Source organism: Electrophorus electricus, chromosome 23, assembly GCF_041902795.1.
Source record: "Electrophorus electricus isolate QZ-2024a chromosome 23, ASM4190279v1, whole genome shotgun sequence".
Classification (NCBI taxonomy): Eukaryota; Metazoa; Chordata; class Actinopteri; order Gymnotiformes; family Gymnotidae; genus Electrophorus; species Electrophorus electricus.
This window is the reverse complement of record NC_137519.1, coordinates 2,266,222-2,291,381: the sequence shown is the minus strand read 5'-3', so window position 1 is coordinate 2,291,381 and position 25,160 is coordinate 2,266,222. Positions and strand designations below refer to the sequence as shown.

At 39.5% G+C, this 25,160-nt stretch overlaps 1 protein-coding gene across 2 annotated transcripts in view; it reads left to right on the top strand.

Moving 5' to 3' along the window:
- Positions 1 to 10,127: 10,127 nt before the first annotated feature.
- ptpn5 (protein tyrosine phosphatase non-receptor type 5) overlaps positions 10,128 to 25,160 on the top strand; it is an 88,220-nt gene continuing 73,187 nt past the window's right edge. For both annotated transcript variants that reach the window (XR_003410665.3, XM_027010494.3), the window contains exon 1: positions 10,128 to 10,283. The gene's annotated coding sequence lies outside the window, so the exon portion shown is untranslated. The remainder of the gene's footprint in view (positions 10,284 to 25,160) is intronic.

Here is a 25,160-nt window from a genome sequence, read left to right as displayed (position 1 = left end):
CCTACATTGAAGAAATCCGCTATCAGCAACAAATCATCCTTCCGACACTCATCAAACTTTTCCAGTGTGGGGAAGAACTGTTTCAAATCAAACCCAGAAGTCATAACAGATGAAAACCAGCAAAATCCACAGAAACCAGCAACCAACACCACCAAAAGGTGATGTAAACGTGGACAACAAGACAACCTGCGACAAAATACATAGAAACAGACAAAAAAAAAAAAAAGACCCACCAAGGGTCGTAAGAATATGAATAATAAAGAATAGAATAAGAAATGAGAGAGGATAAAGTAATAAGCAATTAATGTTTTCTTGAAGTCGTAGTCTAGTTTCGATGGTGTGCATGTATGCAAAACCCATCTTCCATGAGAAGGCCTGTCAAGGAGAAGGAGACGTAGTTGGCTGGGGTGGAGGTGTGGTGGGCTACAACAGGGGACATCAGGGGCATCATGGTGGCAGCTGAGACGGGTTAATGCTCAGTAACAACATGACATCAGGAGTACGTGTACCTCGACATATAGAGAATGTGTTATTAGGCATATCCGGGTATTAACGTGTGTAAATTATGGAACAATAATGTGCAAAGATGGATGTGGCATCACAGCTAAAAGAATAGAGCCAAAGGAAAATACAGGTATGAGGGCAAAACCATTCAGTGCTTTGTAAGTCATTAGAAGTATCTTATAATCAATACGAAATTTTACTGGGAGTCAATGTAATGTAGCTAAGCCAGTAACTCTGGCTATTGCATTTTGATCTAGATGGAGCTTGTTTAGGCACATAATGGTAGTAGTCCAATCTTGAAGTGATAAATGCATACACTAGCTTTTCGGCATTATGTGAAGAAAGGTAGTCCTATCAATATTTTTTACATGAGTTTCAAACAAGAGACTGGGATCCATAATCAATCCAAGATTTTTAACTGTTAAAGAAAATGTGACTGGGAGACCATTGAGGCTCATCAAGTAATTAGAGAGTGAGGTCCTAGGTGTCTCTGGGTCTAAAAGAAGCACTTCTGTTTTGTCAGGATTAAGTGAGAGAAAGTTGCTCAACATCCAGTGTCCGACATCCTTTACACATTCCTCAGTAATACTAAACTGATATGTGTCCTTTGGTTTGACTGAGACAAAAGAGCATCATCAGCATAACGAGAACAGTGTTTACATATAATATCACCTATAGGTGGCATATATAAATAAAAAAACAGAGGCCCTTGAACTGATCCTTGTGGGACACCATAGCTAACCTTGCTGTATGCTGAAAAGTCTCCATTTATGTTCTCTTTTAATCCCAAGAACATTTTCTAGTTTATCTAGCAAAATGTTGTGATCAGTGGTGTCAAATGCTGCACTCAGATCAAGCAATACAAGCAAAGAGACATAACGCTGTTCAGAGGTCAACAACAGGTCATTAATTACTTTAATCAGTGCTGTTTCTGTACTATTATAAGGCGTAAACCCTGACTGAAAACTTCATGTATTTGGTTCTGATGCAGGTTTGAGTTTAGCTGGTGAGCTACATAAATGAAAAGGTTTGAGATGGGCCTGCAGATTGACAGCTGACATGGGAGATCAGAGGTGTACTGTAAGTTCAGGCTGGATAAGAATCAATGATTTTAGAGTTTTTTTTGTCTTGGTTGTTTTCATGTCTAAGTAGTTGCCTAATGTCACATTAATACTCTGAATGTTATCTGTAATGTGCTTAAATTTCTCATTGAAAAAATTGATGAACTCATTACTACTATGTGATCTTGTAATCTGAGAATTGGTGTCAGTTTTATTCCGTTAGATGTGTAATTGTACTAAATAGAAATCTGGGATTACTTTTGTTATTTTCTATAAGGGTCGAGAGATAAGATTTTTGAGTGGTAATAAAGGTTTTTCTATACCTGAGAAGGCTCTCCTTCCATGCAAGCTGGAAAACTACAAGTTTTGGCACCATTTACAATCTATCTTTCGAGTGTTCCATTTTAAATTGTGACTGTGATCAGTATACTAAGGAGCTAATTTTTTGTTCCTATTTTGTGTAGCAATATCATTGAGTGTGCAGCAAAATACTGATTCTAAACATTCAGACATTTGATCAAGTTCCATGGAGTTTGAGGGTATCCCAGTCACAAATGATAAGTCTGGGAGATTTGCAGTAAATCTTAGATGCAATGTCTAATGTGCATCTGATGTAGGAGTGAGGCAAGGTTACTATATTTTGGCTCATATTTAGTTCAAATGAAATGAGGGAATGGTCTGAGATGGTCTGAGACTGGGGTAGTATGACTATGTTCTCTATTTCTTGTCACGGGACGCTCCCCCCCACGAGTCACATGGTATGGCCTGCCGCATGCAGGGGGGTTCACCTTGTTTGTGGCCACGCCTTTTGTGATTAAGCTCACCTGCACGGGGTTTAATGTCGTGTCTATTTAAATCTCTGCTAGTGTGTGTATGGTGTTGCTCATTGTTAGTCTGCTGTTATGTTAAACACGTATGTAGTCCTTATGAAGTGTTATTGTGTAGTGCGCTGTGTTAATTATGGAGGTTATGTCTTTTAATATTGTGAGTGCCACCAATGTTGTTTGTGTCTTTCGTTAATAAGTGTTTCACCTTATCTAGGGAGTCTGTGCGTCCTGCTCCACGCCCATCGGCACTCGGGACAGCAGATTCATTACATGAGAGGGCCTACCTGGAGGAGATTTAACACCTGGAAAACTGGTGCCAGGAAAATAATCTCCTCCTAAACGTCAGCAAGACAAAGGAGCTGATTGTGGACTGCAGCAAGAAGCAGGAGCGGCACTACCAACCTGTGAGGATCAATGGAACCACGGTGGAAAGAGTAGATAGTTTCAAATACCTTGGAGTTCACATCTCGCAAGACCTGTCCTGCTCTCGCCTGGCAAAGAAGGCTCGTCAGCGTCTTTACCACCTCAGACGCCTAAGAGACTTCAGACTGCCCTCCAAGGTACTGCGGAACTTCTACACCTGCACTATCGAGAGCATCCTCACGGGGAACATCACAGTCTGGTTTGGGAACAGCACCAAGCAGGACGGACAAGCACTCCAAAGGGTGGCACATTTAGCAGAGCACATCATTCATACGGAACTTCCTGACCTGCCCACCATCTATTACAAGTGGTGCCAGACCAAGGCCAGGAGGATTGTGAAGGACCCCACCCATCCAAACAATAGGCTCTTCTCTTTGTTGAGGTCAGGGAAGTGCTTTCACTCCCTGAAGACCAATAGAGAGAGACTGAAGAGGAGCTTCTTCCCACAGGCCAGTCGGGCCCTGAATCAGGGAAACTGATTAACTGTGGGGACCACCACCACCATGTGACATTAAATCTGTACATTTGTAAACTGGAACTGTACATTGTGTACATACACATATCCATATATACATTGTACATTGTGTTTATATACATATGACAAATAAAGCGAACTTGAACATTTCTATACCATATGTCAGTACAAAATCAAGCGCATGTGCACTAGAGTGTGTGGATTCTCTTATATATTGTAACGCGTGTCGGCCCGAGTGCCGCAGGGCAAAGGGCAGGACGCACAGACTTCCTCGACAGGGGTGAACATTTAATAACATAAATGACAGCGGCACTCACATATTACAAATGATAAACATGAACTAGAAACGATTGCCGTTAAACGAACACAATAGACAAAGATACATTTAACAAACACGTTACATTTAGACATTAAAGCTACGATGACCCACGACGCCGCACATCCTGATGTGAGTTTAAATACACACAGACAAAACGAAGTACAGGTGTGTGCAGGCATGGTCACAAATGAAAGTCCTCCTACTGCACGTGGCTGGCGGAACCACATGACACGCGGGAGGCGAGCATTCCGTGACAGAACCCCCTTCCAAGGGGCGCGGCTCCCGACGCGTCCGTCCAATGAACGCGAGCCTCCGGGCGCCATATACACGTAAACACAACACACAGCACGGCAGTGCCCGGTGCCCACTCAGTACCAGGAAGGCTAGGTGCCGCCAGCAAGGGAGACCTCGCGGCAAGAGGGAGAAAAGCAGCTTCCCTGCCTCTCTCGGGGCAGTCCGGTACGCTCCACAAAACATTGCACCTGTCAACGAAAGGCGCAAACACACACGATAGCGCCAACACACAAACATAAGGAACTGTGACGTGACGCCTGCCGTCTCCGCAGGCGCCTCGACGTGTCCGTAGCCTCAACGGACACACGGGGTTGCACGTCTCCCCGGTTCCAGATGTGCTACCTCCCCTAATGGTCCTCCTCTGTCCCGCCGCTCTAGGAGCGTCCCTGAGGCGGTTTGCCTCCGAGGCTTTGGGCAGACCCATCCAGTCTCGCTGGCGAGTCCGCTGAGGGGAAGGGGCTTTTGAGATCCCGCTGGCTCCACGTGACCGCCCTCTTTCTGGTCGTCGTGGTGCTCCTCGGTCCTCCTCGGCCCAGGCTCCACAGTGACTTGCAGGAGGCGAGCGTTCCGTGACATATATTGAGTGAAACCAAATGATTCTATTAAACGCTGAACTAAACACTGATCTCAGAGGGTCTTGGCCACTACACAAGTGAATGAAAAATTATTTAAAACCATTTTTTTCACTATAAAAGTGAAAAAAGATTTCCCACCCACCCTCCAGGTGGTCTTTTTCCTTCAAGCCTGGGTCCTCTACCAGAGGCCTGGGAGCCTGAGAATCCTGCATAGTATCTTAGCTGTTCCCAGGACTGGACTCTCTTGGAGCCATTCTTCTAGTTTGGGGGTTACAGTCCCTAGTGCTATCAGAACCACGGGAACTACATTTGCCCTCACTCCCTCATCTTTTCTGTCTCTTCTTTCAGCCCTTGGTATTTCTCCAGCTTCTTGTGTTCCTTTTTCCTGATGTTGCTATCACTCTGCATTGCCACATCTATCACTATGGCCCTCTTCTATTTGTATGTCCACCACTACTTTGTCTGGCTGGTTAGCCATCTTGTCTGTCTGTATCTTGGAAGTTCCACAGGTTCTTAGCATGGTTATTTCCCACCACCTTAGGGGGTATATCCCACTTAGAACTTGGAAATTCCAGCCCGTACTTGGACAGATGTTCCTGTATACTATGTCACGCAATTGGTTTTGGAGTTCTATGTACGCCCTTGCCTTTGTGCATCCCGTCATTATGTGCTGGTTGTTATGTGCCAGGTGTGGTAGATCCCAACCTCTACTGATCTTGTGTTTAGCGCTTGGTCCTGTGCTGCCATGATTAGTGCCTCAGTGTTGTCTTTCAATCCATCCTTTTCCAGTCATTGGTAGGACTTCTCCATATCAGCCACTTCCACTATCTGCTGGTGGTACATACTGTGCAGGGGTTTTTCCTCCCATGATGGTCCCTGTTCCTCCTCATTTCCATCTTCCTTGGGTTTTTGCTGTTTGAGGTATTCACTAAGCACTTTGTTACTTGAGGCCATTATCTTGGTGTATTCCTGGATTGTGGCTGATTTATACTGGATAGTGACTTTGATGCTCACTAGACCTCAGCCATGGTGTGTGAGGAGTTTCAATCTCTTGATGTCAATGGCTTCTATCTCCTGCTTAGGCCATGTTATTATGCCAGCGGGTACCTGATGACTGGCAGGGCATAGGTGCTGATAGCTCGGATCTTGGTTTCCCATTCAGCTGACTTTGCAGGATTTGCCTCACTCTTTGTAGGTATTTGACTGTAGCTGCTTTCCTTGTGGCCTCTTCATTATTCCTATTTGTTTGTGGGATTCCAAGGTACTTGAACCTGCCCTCAACATCTGTTATATTACCCTCTGGTAGTGTGATCCCCTCTGTTCTAGCCACCTTCCCTCTTTTTGTAAACATACGACCACACTTAACCAGTCTTAATTGCATTCCATTGTCATTGTTATATATTCTGGTGAGATAGATTAGTGAGTCAATGTCTCGTTCACTTCTGTAATGCAGCTTGAAGTCATCCATGTACAGAAGGTGGCTGATTGTTGCTCCATTCTATAGCCTGTATTCATAGTCACTCTTGGTGATTCTTGGTGAGGATCTCACTGAGGGGCTTCAGGCCAAAACAGCAGTGGGGACAGGGCATCTAAATCCTGCACTTCATGGTGACTCCTGCTACTGGCTTAGATTTGGCATCTACAGTTGTCTTACACAGTTCTGAGTTCATAGAGTGTAAGCCAATTTGCATTAAAGAATAGAGTATATACAGTCGTGGCCAAAAGTTTTGAGACTGACACAAATTTTTGGTTTTTGCAGTCAGAAAGAACTTCCACAATGAATAAAAGTTACTGAACATGCATTGGTCCTGTGGTGTTTTATTATCTTTTTGCAAAATCTCTTTTTTTGGTAAAACCTCAGAATAGATCCTAACATGATGTACCTGTCAGCATCTTTGGCATGGAATCTTTGCCTGCCTTTGATGCTGGGAAATAAAAGCAGCTAAAGTATGTAAATCACTTCCTGAGCACAGAATCAAGGATCTCAATGCAACTTGTACTTGAGTATCATACACTTGAATATTCCTCCTTACTGTAATGATAGTAAAAACTCGGGAAGGGGTGGATCCAATAACACAAGGGTTTATTTGCAACACAGAGCAGGCTACTGGAACCAAGAGCATCAACTACTAGGCCAGTATGTCTTAGTCCAGGGGTAGGGAGAACATAATCTAGGTCATAGTCTATCCATTCCAGAGTCGAAACAGAAAGGCAGAGTCCGAGAGGTTTACAAGGATCAGACGTTGGGTGTAGTCTAGGAGGGAAGCAAAGATCGATAACCAGGAGAACCAACAGGCACAAAACTCACTGTGTATGCATCACAACAATAACAGGGAAATAGTGGCATGTAAGACAGCGAGTTGAGCAAAGGCATGATAATGATCAGGTGGGAATAATTAGAATTTATGGATGATGAAGATCATGTGGGAATAATTAGAACTCAGGGATGATGAAGATCATGTGGGAATAATTAGAACTCAGATGAGATAGATCTGATTTAATGATTAGGGCTAATCTAGTTCGTAACAATTACACAGTATGCAAGTACACATATTTCCAGTACATAAGTACAGAGTAGCAATTCATTATTATATATTGTTAGTCAAGAGACTACATTGTAATTAACGATATAGTGACACTGTAACAGTGGTGAAATGTAAATTGTTACCTTCTGGGGGATGTTGAAGAATTCAGCTCCCAGGGTTTCCCTGATTTCTTTCTTTTTTAACTTTTTATCCCAGGTTTTCTCCCAGTGTTAGTGGTTTCCAATTCCATTCACTAGCTAACTAAGTTTCCCCCCATTACACAACACTTCGAAGCCAAGATGGTGAAGGCTAACACATGCTTCCTTCAATACACGTATAGTCGGGCACTGCATATTTTTCAGTTGCTACTAGAGTGACATCCCTGGATGATCCAACACACTTGGAGGAGAGCACCAATCACCAGCTCTGCCCTCACTGGTAAGGCGACACCCATATTGGTTGCTCTGTGTTGAGGGATAGGGGATGGGCAAGAGTGAGGCCAAATGATTTCTTGGACTCTCTGCAATGGTGTAGACGGAGGCTGGGGTAAACTTGACACTGGCCACATTTGAAATCTGATTGGCCGTCCTATGTGCCATTCCAAAATTTCTTTCATGTAAGTGGCTGATTAAGCTATTTTCACCCACATATCTGAGAGAAAGTTATTCAACATATGAAATTAAATACAGATACCAGCAGAGCGAAGCGAAAGTAAGTTTAGCAAAAAATTCACGTTGCATAAATGTTCATACATGTGATGGCTCAAGTGTCGCAGGGCAATGAGCAGGATGCACAGACCTCTCTCAAAGAAGACAGACAAGTCTGCATGCGTGTGCGTGTCTGTGTGTGTTCGTATTGCCACGCCCTCTTGTGTTGTGCACCTGATCCTTGTTGTGTGTAATTGTCATGAGCATATATAAGTCTCGTTTCGTATCGTCAAAGTTGTCCAGGTTTGATCTAAGTAGTCTGTGTTAAGACGTGTGTGATTCCTGTGTGAAATAAAAATGTATGTTTGTGTTCGACGTGCTTCGTCCTCGCATCCTGCTTAACCCTCGCCCGTCACAATACCAAGGTGCAGGTGTGTGCTAACAATGGGGCATGGCAAAAAACAAGGTGCATTCACAGTGAAAACAGTCAACAATATACTCCCACTTCACGTGGTGTGCTCTACCATGTGATAGTGGGAAGTGGAGTGTACCGTTACATTCTTCTTACATTGGCTGGTAGCTAGCACGGTATTTTAGCTATATTTGTTTCCAGCAGAGAAAGTTGCTATAGAAACAGTGAAACCGTTCCAAGATAATATGCTTATTTCTTTTAAATGCTGCATTTAGCTATGTGCAACATATAGGTTCTCTCCTTCAGACAGGTTTACTTTTTATTATACCATAACATCATCGCACCTCCCATGAACATGACAGAATCAGAACTAATTGCTGAGGAAACTGTATGAACTGTATGATGTATGAAAAGAGTAATACTCTAAAAATGCTAGCTAATAAAATAAAGGAAACAGACCAAGTTCAGTGAACAGATACACACACAAATCTTCCACTCTTTTAAACAGCATTAAACATTCATTTTTGACCAGTTTTGCACATGGCATCCTGGGAGTTCTGGATGTACCCTCCCAGTCCACTCTCTCTGCCACCACATAATGAGACTAAACTAGAATTCACAACTATAGATGCAAAAGTAGGCTTGTGCTCACTTCAGACTCAAGACCCAACTTGTAGTCTCATTAACTGATTAAGTCTTGCAGTAATGTTATTCTGATCTGTCTCATTATTATTGACCTTCCTCTACTCTAATTCTGACAATGGAGATTTATTTGAAACTCAAGGATATGCATTTGTATGGGTTTTCTGCTGCATTCTTTTAACAATATAAAGGCAATTAACAATCACAAAAAATGAGTTTTTTGAAAATTACACATAAGTTTTGCTTTATGGACTTGGACCCCTAAAGTTGCCTTGGCCACACAATGGCTACCAGATTTATACATTTCTAGACTCGCTACTGACACCCAGTCATCACCAGGGATCGAACCACTTGATGATAGGGATGTCAGACAAGATAGTTGTGACTTACAAAATATATACTAATATATAACGTCATATAAAACGGGTCAAGACCTGACGCCTCCATTCTTTCGGCCAGAGGAGGGTGGGTCTTGGTCCATCTCCAGGTTTCTTCCTCGTGCTCTAGGGAGTTTTTCCTTGCCACTGTTACCCTTGGCTTGCTCACTGGGGGCTTGGACTCAGACATTCATAAAGCTGCTTTGTGACAACATCTGTTGTAAAAAGCGCTATATAAATAAATTTGACTTTGACTGTTAGAGTCAGAAATGCAATGCAATTATTGAATGGACTGCAGTTAGATGGAAAAACAAATGTGCAAAGCAGTAAAGCACAGAAGACACCAGTAGCACTAAACTCTCTTGAATACAGCAAGCATGAATGAACAACATTTTCATCCAGTTATTAGTAGGCTTATTTCACTCCACTGGACTGTAAGCTTGGTTTAAAAAATACCCTACATAGGAACTTGAGAGTGACTAATTCCAATAGTGCGTAGTTTGTGTAGTTTGACTATATATGACTAAGGAGATCCTAATTGTTGATCCTAATTGTACTCTGGTTACTATTCTTGTTGGATGTGCTAAAATGGCTAGTATTAAATACTTGGTACCCTTTCCTAAATCTATTGACAATATAATTCCATAGAATGGAATTATAGAGAATTGAGGATGTAATGAACTGAGGATATAATGACAAACGATACATGTTTAGGTCGGTAGGCAGAAACTATTATCAGAAAACGTATAATGAAGACGAGCTGCTGAAAATACATCCTCCGGTGCAGCCACAGTACTGATAACGCTACGTTGCTCTGTTGTCTAGGTTACCGATCAGCCACGCACAGTTGCTACCTAGAGCACGCCGTAGATGCGCCAAAGAAAACCACAAAATACAACACCTTACACGTCATGAACAGAGATACACACACACACACACACACACACACACACACACACACACACACACACACACACACACACACACACACACTCCTCTTCCTCATCCTGCATCTGAGCTGAGAGAGGCGGGCTCAATAGCACGGGCGGAGTGGTGGAAGGCCTCTGTTCATTCTGCGGAGACTGCAGCGTCTCACGCTACCTTTTCTTCCTCCGCGCGGCTCCGTTAGTGCTGTGATGTGAATATTAATGATGTTGCAAGAGCCAGTGCGCTCATTCTCGCCGTCTCCATCAGTCTGAAAGGTAAGCGCGCATTTATGCTTTTCCTCCCTCAAGATCCGTTTCAACGCTTCCATATTTTCTACGTTAATTATTTTTTTTCTAACAGTGTTAATGATTCGTTGGCAGCAATAATAGCTTTTCTGCGAATGCGCATACATGATAAAGAAGCAACGACGGATAATTCTCAATGGGCGAAACTAGTCAATGAGCTTTACATTAAATTATGCTACTCTTTAAATGAATTATTTTTCACATCGCTCGTTAAAGAGGCGTTTGGACATATGAGGAAATGAGGGGTTACACTGTGTGTGTATACCTTCACATCGCCGTGTGCTTGTTCTAATGTGCGCATAAATTAAGAGGTGGATTTGACTACTATGTATGTTTACGTAGCTTATATGTAACATAAATGGTTGTTTGTCAGGTTTGTAACAGCCTCAATTTAATCTTGATATTTGGAAAAAGGCTTCGGGTTTAAGATACGTTTTGTTACATTTATCTGTCTGTCTGTCTATCTGACTCGGTATTCAACAAGTACATTATAGGTCGTATTGGAGAAACCTTTACCTATAGGCCTAGCTAAACCACCATCTTGTGTGTGTGTGTGTGTGTGTGTGTGAGAGAGAGAGAGAGAGAGAGAGAGAGAGAGAGAGAGAGAGAGAGAGAGAGAGAGAGAGAGAGAGAGAGAAAGAGAAAGAAGGGGGGAAGAATACATTTTAGACCGATAATTAATTTTACAGTTCACAGTTGAATTGTGGGTCATTTACTTTTTTTTGTATGTGTTTCATGGTAGTAGAAAATAGTTTACTTTCAGTCAGTTTCCCAAAGTGCCAATGAATCTAACACCATTCTTTTTTTTCTTTCTTTTTTTTTTCATTTGGGCAGTGAATCTAACATCATTCATTTATTCATTTAGGCAAGGAATCTAAGACCATTCATTTATTTTTTGTGCAGTGAATCTAACATCATTCGTTTATTAATTTAGCAGTGAATCTAACACCATTCATTTATTCATTTGGGCTGTGAATCTAACACCATTCATTTATTCATTTGGGCAGAGAATCTAACACCATTCATTTATTCATTTGGGCAGTGGATCTAACACAATTCATTTATTCATTTGAGCAGTGAATCTAACACCATTCATTTATTTATTTGGGCAGTGGATCTAACACAATTCATTTATTTATTTGAGCACTGCAAATTAACAAGGTGAGTGTTGTGTTAATTGTAAATTAATTTATACATTTCTCAAATCAGGATGAAATAGCGATTGATGAGCACATGTATGAAACATACATGTGAAACATACAATGGGTGTTACATATAGGATATTAAACTGTAAGATTACACAGGGGATATTACACTAAGATTACATATTACATATTACATGGGATATTGCACTGTAAGATGACATATGGGATATTACACTGTAATATTATATATGGGTTATTACACTGTAAAATGACACATGAATCTAATCTTTTAATGAACTTTACAAATTTGGAATACGCTGAGAAAAAATTTAATGTTCTTTGTTTTGAAAGTACATAAAAAAAGAAGATCCCTCCATGCATTCCATACACCGAAACCATGGTCTTCAGAAACCACAAAATTATATCATATGTCACATTATAAACAATCACAAGCCTTCCAACAGTTGTTAGAAATTCACAGGCAATGGCCTATGTCTATTTAGTGCAGCTTGAAAGTTGAAAATGAAATTATATTCAATGCCACATAGTCACTTTTAATTTGCAGGTAGGTTATATATAGGTAAATCATGTCTTTTTGGGTTATTTTGGCTGTATTTATATGGTGTAATACTGGCTGGTATTTTAGACACAATGGATGAAATTATATAATGACTGTTAAAGGAGCAATGTTAAAGGAGTAATGTTAAAAGAGCTAGTTATTTTTCTAATGATTCTTCTTCATATTGGGAAACAGCCATTATACTGTCACCTAGAGGCTGCATGTTTAAAAGATTCTCTGCTAAATCTAATTTTAAACATGACTGTTTCCCTGTGTGGGACCTGCTCTATAGAGCATAAACTGGTTCATTTGAGGACTACAAAGCAATTTGATTCTTCATTTCAGGTGAGGTGCACATCGTAGAAAAAATAATAAATGTTAAAATAATAAATAATCACTTTCATAAATATTGTTTGTGACTTTTTGCTGGTAAAAATGACCTTTTGCTCCTTTAATCTAAGCTTACTGGCCAAAGCACAGGCAAATATGAAGTGAATGCCACACTCTGTGTATGTTTATTAACAAAGCTGATGGATTGATTTATTTGTCATGAATTCAACCCACAACGTTGACTTTTAGTGAAATGTGTATGGACTACAACACATGAAGCTGTGTTTCATGTTCACATAAAGTTGTGCACACAAAGCAGCACACAACCTCATAGTCCATTTTCTAATTGCTACTGATTTGTGCTGGTTATTCTGACCGTTCTTGACTATTTTAAATAGTAGAGTTATATAGATACTAAGCAAACTAGCTGACAGAGTACATATTTTGCTTGTTACAACTAACATTAACCACTGCACCATTGGTCTGGGTTTTAATTTTTCAGAACATTTGTACAGTAAAAGCTTTTTTTGTTGGATCCTCAAGCTCTGATAAAAATAAATTAATTAATTAAAAAACGCATTAAAAAGATACTTCAGAAGAAGTGTTGGCAATGTTTATGCAAGAGCAAAGCTAGACTTTATTTCTGGGGCTGGAGTTAGAGTCTTGTATTACTCAAATTAGAGTCCAGTATTACTGGAGATATAGTCCTGTATTAATTTGCTTCTGCCCATTTCACCGCTGCTGCTGTGTCATAAGCTGCCACAAATCTTCCTTTTAACTCAACACTATGCCTTGTAATGGTTCAAAATTAACTTTTAAACGAGAATCACAATTAACAAATATACATAAAAATGCCCACACATGAAACAGTTTTTGTCTGACCAATGTTTTCAATTTCCAAAACTCTGTCATGCTCCCCTAATGCCTCTGATACCGAACATCCATAGATCTAAATCCAGGCTAAAATTTGAGCCACTCTGAAGGCCTGACAGTCTGCTGTGATCACATCAAAGCTACAGTAAAACAGAAAAGAAAATGACTGACAGTTCCTGAAGCTTTGTGCATTGCAAGCCATGGCGTCAATCCTGACTGGTCTTTCCTGATCCTGATCAATCCTGATCTTTCTCTGTTCGGGGGTTCCTCATGTTTTAGAAAGTACTGCCTTTACTATTTATCACCATTGCGCCACAGGTTAATTGAGGATCAGTGACTGTAACCACCACTGAAGGAATGCCATGTCTGGTGAAAAAGTATTTCAAATGAACTATTTTTCTTTGTGCTGAAATTACAGATAGCAGATCCATTTCTATTATTTAATAGATAGTCAATGGCTAACAACCAGTATCTGTGTTGGCCCAAGTGCCGCAGGGCAAGGAGCAGGATGCGCAGACCTCTCGACTCAGACAGACATTTATTCACACTAGACAAGAACAACAGACAATATGGCACTCACGTATAACCAGTGTAGCGTGAATACAATGAACGCGTAACAGCTAACATGAACATCAAACATGATACATATAACACCTAATATGAACATGCACATGAACAATGACCGACATCAAACTACACAAATAGAGGGGTTTAAATACATACTGAAACAAGGACTTAGTGCAGGTGTGTGCTAACAAGGGGTGTGTGGTTACAAACAAGACACAAGTCACAATGAATACAGTCAACAAAAAAATACAGTGCATGTGGTGGGCTGTACAACATGATCAGTGGGAAAGGGAGCATACCATGACAATACATCCCCACCTCCCCAAGGGCACGGCTCACGACGTGTCTGCTTTCAGGACAGTGAACCCCAGGCCACCGTGTACATTTATACACTTAAGACAACACTGCAATGTCTGGTGCCCACCCAACACAAGGGCTAGGAGCCAACATCAAGGGAGATCTCTCAACATGTGAGGGGGAAAGGAGAAGTCTGTGCCTCTCCCAGGGCAGTACGGTGTTGCTCCTTGATGGGTCTGACCAGGCTGACGATCCACAGCAGCCTCATAGGAGCCAGAAGCAATGCGGCTAACAGTTGCAGCTACATCCTCAACCGGACAGGAAGTGCAGTGGAGACCAGTGGCAACAGCAGCCTGCGCCGATTGGCAGCAGTGGCAGCCTCAGTGGGACCCAACCGAGAAAGACAACATACCGCACCCAAATAGAGAGTGGGTTCACACAGAAACAAGGAAGCGTGCCCGCAAACAAACACAACAGGCGCACTAACACAGCACCTGCTGGAAGGGCAGGCACTGGAGGTGTGTCCCTGGCTCTGCAGGCATGTTCACTCTGGGCCCAGCATGCAAAATGCTGGCAGGAAAAGCATACACTGAAAGACAAAACAATGCAGCAGGGATCATATACATTTGCACATGCAAGCCATATATTTGGACACCCCAAGTCCAAATAAGAGGAGTCATAGAGACTGGTGGAGAACAAGGCTAAGATCCTACGAGGCTCCAGATCCAGAACAATAAGCAAGGAAATTTTTATGAGATGTCCCAGGCACTTATTTTCTATCCATAAATATTAACGCTTAATCATCATGCTGTGTAACAATACTGGTTCAGTAACATTGAGGCCTTGGTAAGCCATATCTGCTTGTAAACGTGTCAGCATGGGCTCCTTGGCTACAGCTCCTTTTATGTCCTTCCATTCTACACCATGAACTACTGTTCAATAACAGTCAATTTTGGCTTGGATGAGCTTCCCTAAGCTGCTTGATAAAAATAAGCTTTCCAAAGTAGTTCATGATTTCAAGTGCTTTTTGGTCATATAATTTTGGCTTGGCTTTGATAGCCTGTACTTTTGGCTTATTAAGTTGACCACAAACAACTCCCGTGACTTCCAACACTCAGCCTCTAATATAAGCTCCATCAGATCAATTTTACCCTTTTGACTTCCTCTGTCTTATGGAACATCAATTATTTTTTGAAAATCAACTAATTAAAAAGGAAAGCCTCTAAAGGTTATGTGCCACAGTTACATGTGTGAAGGTTTAAATTCAGTTCACCAAGTTTAACTTGACAGAACCTTTTTATATATCTTACTTTAAGGCATTTTATGCATCAAGTAGCGAACACTATCTATTTCCATTTCTATTTCCTCATGTTTTGAGATTTGGGAATGTTATTTATTGATGCAAGCATTTGGAATTTGGATCAATGCAGGGACACAGTTCTCCAGTTTTTTGTCTCATACACGTTCAAATGAGTCAGTTGGTCCTTTTGGTCAGTTAGCTCATCAGTTTTCTCAATGTCCAACCTCAGGTCATCATACAGGAGGGCAGGAACCTGTCTTGGAAAATGCAAATGTGACAGATTGCAATGGAAAAGTCCCATTACAGAACCTCCACTATAAAGGGTAAAATTCTAGAATGCTAATTTAGCCAAAAAGGAATATAGGAATAAATTATAGTAAATTTGGGGTGACAAGCACTATCCTGAGGGCTTTCTAAGACATTGCATTATATCATTGTCACAAGCCTGAGTGAATGCACGAATGCATGAAGCAGATTACCAGAAAACTCTATTACCGGGGGACCCTGCAAAATACACAATAGGTATATAGTTATAGTATTCATTGACTTCACTCATATGCTGTGGGGCCATACCATTTACAGCTTTTTATGTCCACAAGAGTATTTTAAAGTTGATTTGAAATTTAACTGGGAGCCAGTGCAGAGCTGAAAGAATTGAACTAACATGGTAAAACCTTCAAACTCTTGCAAAGGCTCTGGTTGCTGCATCTTGTAAAATTTTATTTAATGACTTTTTTAGAGCATCCAATTATAAGACCATTACAATAAATCAGTCACAATAAAATAAAAGCTGGACCAATTTCTCTGCATTTCATGAGGAATGTATATGTGATGATGACCCTTATATCACACTGCCATAACCTGCATCTCGCACCAGCATTAGGTAGATACATACATAGAACTTCTCACTAGGAGAGCAGCCAGGACGAATCAGCAGTGGTACAAAAGAAACAGATAGGATAAAAACTGAGCTATGTAAAAAAGAGTATACGTACGACAAGGGAGAAGCCATCCTCAATCCAGGAGAAGCCATCCTCAATCCAGGAGAAGGACAAGAGTCCTCCTAGTTTTCCTAGTCCTCCTAGTTTGTAGTATTGGGTTTACCTGCAGGAATGTGGCAAGAAATTATTATAGAATAGAATAGAATAGAATAGAATAGAATAGAATAGAATAGAATAGAATGCCTTTATTGTCATTGTACAATATATACAACAAATATTACTTCTGATCAGTCCAACCAAGACAAGAAACAATTGACAAACAAGAACACAAAGCACAAAGAATATTGCACTTAGTGGAGTATTGCATTAAAATGACATCGCAGTATTAAACCAGTATAAAAGGTGCTACCCCAACTAGTTGTGAACAGGAAAGAGTAAAAGGAAGATAACAAAACTGTGTAGCTTGGTTGGATCAGCTTTTGTTTTGATCAGGCCACTAGAAAGTAGCAATTTTTCCTCTCATTACTTGTTCTGCTGTTTGCCAAAGCAATGTAGATGAGATTACTGGAGAATATATATATTTTTTATGAAGGATGTCTGCTCCTTTGTGAAAAATTACTTTTAAGCAAAGAAGTGTTAAATCTTCATCTTGTGTTGTTGTTTTGATTTGTTTGATTAGACTGAGTGATATAGGGGCATGATCACTGATTATGATGGGATAAATTCTGGTATCTCAAATATTAGACATAATTTGAGCTACTGGTAAGAAGAAAGTTAAAAGAATGATTAATAGGTTGATGAAATATGTGAATATTCTGTGATTAATGCATATTTTGGTTGCCAACTATTACCATGTCCACAATCACTCATGTATTGCTTTAATGTTTCCATGGAGTGCCACTTTCAAGAATTAACTGCGGTGGTAGATCTGTTTAAACTGTATCAATACAGTTATTCATCCCACTTTAATCACCTCCAATTATAAGTGAAGAATCTGAGAATTTGGATCATGAATAAAAAATATTGTTGTTGCAGTAGTCGATGGTGGTGTTGATCATATCACCCTTTGTAACATGGAGCGATCACGAGGTGGATGCATATGCTGAAAAGACCGAGATTTATTAAAGGCAAATCCACAATCAGAGTCTTTAGTACAATCCAGGGTCATAGAGCCAAAATGAATAGATGATACAAGATCAAATAAACAGAAAGTAAAACATGATAACAGGAAAATAACTAAACAGGCTACAATATGGAACACAAACTACACAAACAGGCTAAGAAACACGGTCAGACAAACACGACAGGTCTTAGTAGATCCAACTACAGAGAACAAAGAAACATGGATTTCAAAGACCAGCAAAGTAACAGGGAAATACACAGGGTTTAAATACACAGACTACGCCAATTGTGACACCCTTCAGGATCAGTGTTGGTAGAACTGTGGATTGGTGGAATTATTTATAAGTATTATTTTTTGGTCGCTTTTCTTAGAATTGTATGTTGATTAAAATACTTGTTCTTTATTTCTGATTATGGGATTATGGGAACTCACTGTTAAGTGAGTTTCTTGTATCAGATATATGTCTGCTTGTAATCTGATCAGGTTTACACTTATTTTAGTTGCTGTTTATTAATCTATCAGAAAATCACTTATTCAATTATTTTACATTTCTTGGTACAAGTATAAAGTAACAAAACACAGTTCCGGAGAAGCTGGGGTCAGTCATTGTGCAGCAGCCCTAGATCTGAGAGGGTTAAGAGCCCTGCTCAAGAGCCCAACTGCAGTTTCCAATTGTCAGCCCAAAGTCCTACCCACTAGGGTGCAACTTTGTCATCTAAACTGTTGTTGGCAAAAGAGGGATGTTGATTGTTTTATTGATGGTTATCCACCATAGTTTTTGCAAAGTTCCTGAAGCCACTTTCTGATTGTGCTCGACAGGGCATAAGAGCGTGCACATGCACAAACAGTGATAGACACTCCTTCAGACACTCCTACTGTTTTGATTCCAGCACAGTGGATCCTTGTAAATGCCATCAGGAGGACTAGCTGTAGACAGCCTGATTTTTTCATAGATTATTTGTCTCATGTACTACTGTCAGCCTTTTACATTGTAACAGTTTTAGCAAATATTACAATTTTATATGGATTACCTAGTGCTGCATTAAGTGAGATCATTGATATAGCGTAATGTCAATTAACAGCTATGTGATTTATGTACATTGAAGTGTACATTTTAAGAATATTTAGAGAATATGAATGAAAACAATTCATTGAAAAAATCATAGTGTGTGTAGGGTATCAACACTACTGATAGTGGATAACAGTTTGGATAGAAGCAACTTCACCGTAATCATCCCCATTATATTAGCATACAAATTTCCTTTTACACAAACTTATCAAGTTAACTTTAACAGTTAGACAGACACAAAGACAAACAACTCTTAAACACGAAAGAAGAGTCTGACAGAGAGAAAAAGGGAAGGAAAGAAAAAAACAAAGATAGATAAGAAGCAACTGTAACGTCAGGAGTAAATGTGCTGTTTGTTTTACTAGATGACAGCATGATGTAAATTTAAAGCACTGCTTTTATTTTGGTGTATAAACTATTGTGTCTAAAGTCAGGTGGTAGAACTGTCACGGTAGAGCTATCCATCAGTGTACAGCTTAATCACAAACAGTGCAGTTTTCTCTCTTACTAAAATGCCTTCAAGACTGGCAGACGTTTTAAGTTTGCTTTTGTATTTCTACAATAAACTGGTCTATTAGGCCATATGTAGTTCCTTTCATTTTCGATTTATTTTTTTTGGTTTGTAATGTTCAAACTTTGCGCTTTGCAGTAATGCTGATGTTTTATGTGCTGAGGTGATGAACTCAGTGAAACATTATTGGTTTACAGTGTCCAGTAGTAGTTTTAGGGCTGACTGCATGAATTGTTTGATTGCAGCTTCTGGGTTATTTGCGATTTTTTGGGATTCGCAGAGTGAATCAAATTATTGCACATACTGTGTTATTAGAGATCCAGGATTGTCACTTTTATCGCTTTGTTTTCGTTGCCAGTGTAGTAACACTTGGACTAAAAGAGCTTTGATTTTCTTTTAGTTTGAAGTATTTCAGTTTGTCACTGGGAGATTTTGACACAATCAGTTCTTTGAGCTCTCTATAGTACACTGAAATAGTACACTGATGCATCGACTGTAGTTGTTTCAAACTCTCTGAGCACAAGTCTTGTCTTTTCTTTTTCCACAGGTTTTTAATAATAATAATAATAATAATAATAATAATAATAATAATATTATTATTATTATTATTATTATACGTTCAATTTATATAGCACCTTTCACAGACACGAGGTCACTTTACAATGCCATTGAAACAACACAATAATTAACAAATACAGATAAGAAAAGATGTTATGAAAAGTGTTGAGAAAAGAGATATGTTTTAAGTTGAGATTTGAAGGAGAAGAATGTGGAGCAGAGATGGAGAGATTTGCAGTGTAATTTGCAGTGTAATTTGCAGTGTAAAGTGTTCCATAGTTTTGGGGCCATGACAAGGATTTGCCTCCTATAGACACCAGTCTAAACATGGGGATGGAGAGAAGACCTGCATTAGAGGACTGAAGTGTATGGATGGGGCAATAAGAGATAGATAGGGAGGTGACAGACCGTGCAGAGCTTTGTATGTAAGGAGGAGGATTTTGAACTGAATGTGTTCAGGGATGGGGAACCAGTGTAGCTGATGTAGACTAGGAGTGATCTGAACTAATTTACTTATATAAAGGAGGATTCTTGTGGCTGAGTTTTGGACATATTGAAATGAGTAGATGGTTTTGTTAGGGATGCCAATGAAGAGAGAGTTACAGTAATCAAGAAGGGAGGTGATCAAGGTGTGAACCAAGGTCTCAGCGTCATGTTTGGAAAGCATGGGCCTAAGCCTAGTAATATTATAGAGGTGAAAAAAGGCATTTTTGACCAGGGATTTGACATGGGGTTCAAAAGAGAGAGAGGAGTCAAAGAGTATGCCAAGGTTCCTAATCGTGGATGAGGAACTGATCAAGATAGTAGCAGTGTGCGATTTGTATTTACCTGAAACAAAATAATGTGTTCTATTTGAAATATAGGATGAGAACCATTCAAGAACCATGTTAGTAATGCCAATGATTGAGAGGTGGGAAAAGAGTATGTTATAGTTAATTGTGTCAAATGTGACACTTATATATAGAAGGAGGAGAATACTTAGGACATCAGAATCAGAAGAGAGAGGAAGATCATTTAGAACATGTAAGAGGGCTGTCTCAGTGCTGTGCATGGGACGGAAACCAGATTGAAAGGGTTCAAAGAGAGCCTATGTATTTAAGAAAGACTGCAGTTGAGAAGCTATGACTTTTTCTAATACCTTGGCCAGCAAAGGGAAATTGGAAATGGGCCAGTAATTATCAAAAGTGCAGCATTTAGTCCAGTTTTTTTAAGAATGGGAATGATAGATGAGGTTTTGAGAGCTGAAGGAACACAACCTAAGGTAAGGGATGCATTAATGAGATGACAGATGGGAGCAGAAATAGCAGAACAACACTTCTTAAGAAGAGTAGTAGGGGCAGGATCAAATTGGCAGGTAGAGGAATTAGATTTTGTTATAATCTCAGAGATTAGGGAAGGTTGGGTGTGAGAGAAGGCAGAGGATTGTTTAGCAGCAGGGATGAGAAGGGTCTCCCCATAATCAGATGTAGGGAGAGCAGAGGGTAAAAACTGGTTAATTTAGGCAATTTTTTCATTAAAGAATCTAAGAAAACCTTCAAATTGTTCAACAGTACCAGATGGAGAGGAAGATGGAGGCTGAAGGATCTTATTAATAGTGGAAAAGAGAGTTTTGGTCTTATGTCTGGGACCATTGATAGCAGAGGAAATGAAGTGTGAGCGCGCAGTATTTAGAGCTGACCTATAATTAAGCATATGGTCAGAATAGGCTACTTGATGAACAGTGAGACCAATTCTCTTATAGAGGCGCTCAAGGTGCCAACCTTTGCTTTTCAGGGTACGTAACTCAGGGGTAAGCCATGGAGAAGAACGACCAGAGGGAACCTGCCTGAACCTGAGAGATGCTACCCGTTCAAGTAGCTCATAGATGGAAATATGTAGAGAGAAAATCATCAGGAGAGGACAATGCAGTACAGTTTCTTGGAACATAAGAAATAATGAAACAGAGAGAGATGAAACAGCCAGTGTTTGACAACCTTGTTAGAGCTCATCTTAAGGCATGGTGAACAGTATTGTGCCTACTCTTTGTTATGGCTAGAATCATTGTTGACCAATATATTTGACCAGTTGGTTTCTTGATTACCTATCATGACAGTACAAGTAAGTGCTACAGTGGCAGTGGGATACAACTTACTCAGCTATCGTGAAAAGATCGTTATGCTGCGCAGGTTAATAAATGGGAAAAAGACTCAATAAAAACAATAAAATCTAGTAAGGATGAATGATATCATATAGTAATAGATGTGACATGTTAATGTGGATTGAAACATTGATGAAACAGGATCATATCGGTTTTGTGAGAGAAGCATTAAATGGACAAGTAACACATCTCAGAATGCTTGTGATGTAGACTGAAAGTTGGTGGATCACTGTATGGACAATATGGACACCAAAAGACTTGTTGTTACTGAGCTACAACAACCAAGGGTAGATATAACATAATATAAGCTATCTGTTAAGCCTTATATGAACAATAAAACTTACAAGACTTAGGCATTGAGACATTGGAAGAAAGATGATTTCAAAATATTTAAATTTTCATAATATTGAAAGGTTTTGCTAATTTACTAAAATGAAAGCCCCCCCCCCCCCCCCCTGACTAAAATTGCAATATAAATGGACAAATGATCATTTTAAAAAGATCTGACATTTTGGAATAAACTAGCTAGCAGTAGCTACCAATATTATTTATTTGCTTCTTGTTAGCTTTAACTGTTGTTCTATTAGCTAGATAATACAGGTAAATAATTAAGTCACTGAAAAATTTAGATTAACAATGGCAATAGAGAGCCATGAAAGATATCACTATATATGTGTCCTGTTCAAATAGGTGGTTTGAAAAGTTTCAAAAGTTATTCTTTGCAAAGTTAACAGATTTACCATCCAGAAGCACCTTACAAATTACAAATTACAACTGTCAACCCATAACACCAACAAATGGCCTCAACAAATGGCCATACACCACAGCTGTTTCAAGTGTGCCTTTTCAATATGTATTCTAAATCTATTCTGAAATGTGTTCTGAATATATTTATACATTTTGAATTTTAGCAAAATAAATTACATAATTACATTAGGAGAGTGTCACGATACGGCCCCTCCCTCCAAATGTCTCCCTCTGTGTGTGTGTGTGTGTGTGTGTGTGTGTGTGTGTGTGTGTGTGTGGGTGCATGCGTTCCTCTGTATGGTCACGCCCTCCCTGTGTTTCACACCTGCTCCTCATTGCGTATCGTTAGTGTACATGTATACAAGCCTTGTGTTTGCATATGATGCTGTCAATGTTTAACCTGGTTAGCTTGCTAGCCATGCGTTCGTCTTTGTTTTGTGTTACAATAAAATGTTTCATTGTGTTCGATACGACTCGTCCCAAACATCCTGCTTTGCCTCACCATGTCACAGAGTTTATTTATCAAAAACTTTATTTCACCAGGCTACAGGCAGTTAGCAGGTATAAAACCTTTACACAGGAATGTACACAGGCATTTGAGGGGCTGACGCTCTCAGCCCCTTAGTTTTATTTGTCAGCCATCAGCATCTACCTGAATAATATAAAAAACCTAACTGACCACAAATAAATTATATCATCTCATATCATAAAATAAGGCAGTTTCTATGAGCGACATATATTTGTTGGTTTAAAACTCACAACCTGAATGAAGCATGCTCAAGAACATAGCTAGGAACATGTCACAAACTTGAAAGAAACTAACTTCCACTTTCCTGGAAGGTAATGTCAAAATTAACTTTAAGGCAATGTGGACTGTGTGTCTTTGTGTCAAGGTAATAACTTTCAAGGTAATGTGGACGTTCACTTCTTCTATGCTAACATTAGCAACTTTTATAAAGAAGATCTTAGTGTTTTTCATATAGTGGCCTAAATGTTAGCCAGCTAACTAAGACTGGTTCATGTGATACCACAATATAAAGCAATACTGCGTGATGTGAAATGCAAACATGACGAGCTGTGCACTGTTCTGAAGCAGATGTGGAGATTTTTATTCACTGTGAATCCCACTGGTTACCATGGAAAAGAATACCGTTCATAGTTAATCATTTTGACATCAAAGTATTTACTTACCCAGAGACATGATGTCACCAATACCAAACTATGTCAGAATTCACACCCTATTACTGTTTAGTGTTCTATTTAGTGTATCAGACATTCAGTAGGCATTTCAGATGCCCTATATAGTCCACTATAGTTGTTAGCATAGTGCTCTATAAAAGTTGTGAACAACTAATGTACACTACTTACAGGCAAAACATAGCATAGTTGGCAGATAGTCCATAATTTCCTATAGCAGTGCTGTATTTACTAGTATAACAGATATGTTGTCAGGTTCATTACCTCTCTTTCAGGTGAAACCAAAAGTCACATAATGTTAATATAATGTAAACTAGAATAGATTAATTTTGTGCTCAAGAAATAAGCATTACAATATTTTACTCAATATCTTATATTGATCAGTTGAACCATGGACACGGTTTTAGAACTAGGTATTACTGAAGAAGGACTTAACACATTTGAATCTGTAAAACATTGCTTAACTTCAAGGTGTTGTGATTGTACTGCTAGTCTACTTGTTGTTGATGTTCCAGATAGTTTCACAATAATGTATTATCAGGCATCAGTTTTTTGTCACTTTTTTCTGTAATCCTTATGGTTGTCTTTTTTTGTGTGCATATGAATGAGAGATGGAATGGTTGGCTGTAGGATCTGGAAATATAATGAGCATAGGCATGATTTAGGAAACTGTACTGTGTATTGGCAATAAGTATTAAGGATTAATCAGTGGGAAGTACATTTTATGGGGTTAAGGGCTATCAGTGGGAAGTAAATGTTATGGGATGTGGGAGTTTGATGTCTGTGTTTAATCGTAATACTATATTAACCATTTCCAAGTGAATGTTTGTTTCCATGGATACCTTCATGGCAGTAAAAATCACATCAGACCACAGTCCTGCATCTATTGTTTACTGAGCACAAAGTGTGTGTTTTTGTATTTGTTTGTTTGTTTGTTTGTGTGTGTGTGTGTTCTGTGGTGTGTGTGTGGGGTGAGGGTGGGGGTGGCAGAGAGACTTTTTCTTAAAAAGCTTCATTAAATTTGTTAGTTTTATCAAATCAGAAGGTAAAACATCTATCACATAGAAAGAATGCTCACAGAGAACACCATTAGTACCGGTATTTGTGTTTTCAAAAATATTGAAGACATTGAGCTTATCTGCTTGCAAGACTGATGACTGATACAAGTGCTGTTTGGATTTTCCAAAATTGGAAGCTTTCAGCACATTCAGGTACTGCTTGATCAGAGACAAACACGAAACACCTATGATAACCATATAGAATATTAACTGGCTTATTTTAAAAGTTAATTTTTAGAGTTTTCCACATATTCAAAATGATTTCATGATTCCATTTTCAACAAAGGCCAATTCAAGGATGTCTCTAAATGGATTAGCCTTGGCCGTTGCATGATTTCTTATTCCTTGCTTGGTCTTTCAGGATAATCAATTGGTATATAGCTCTACCAGTAAAGCATTGCAGTCTATTTTTGCATGGAAAGTTTTATATAATTT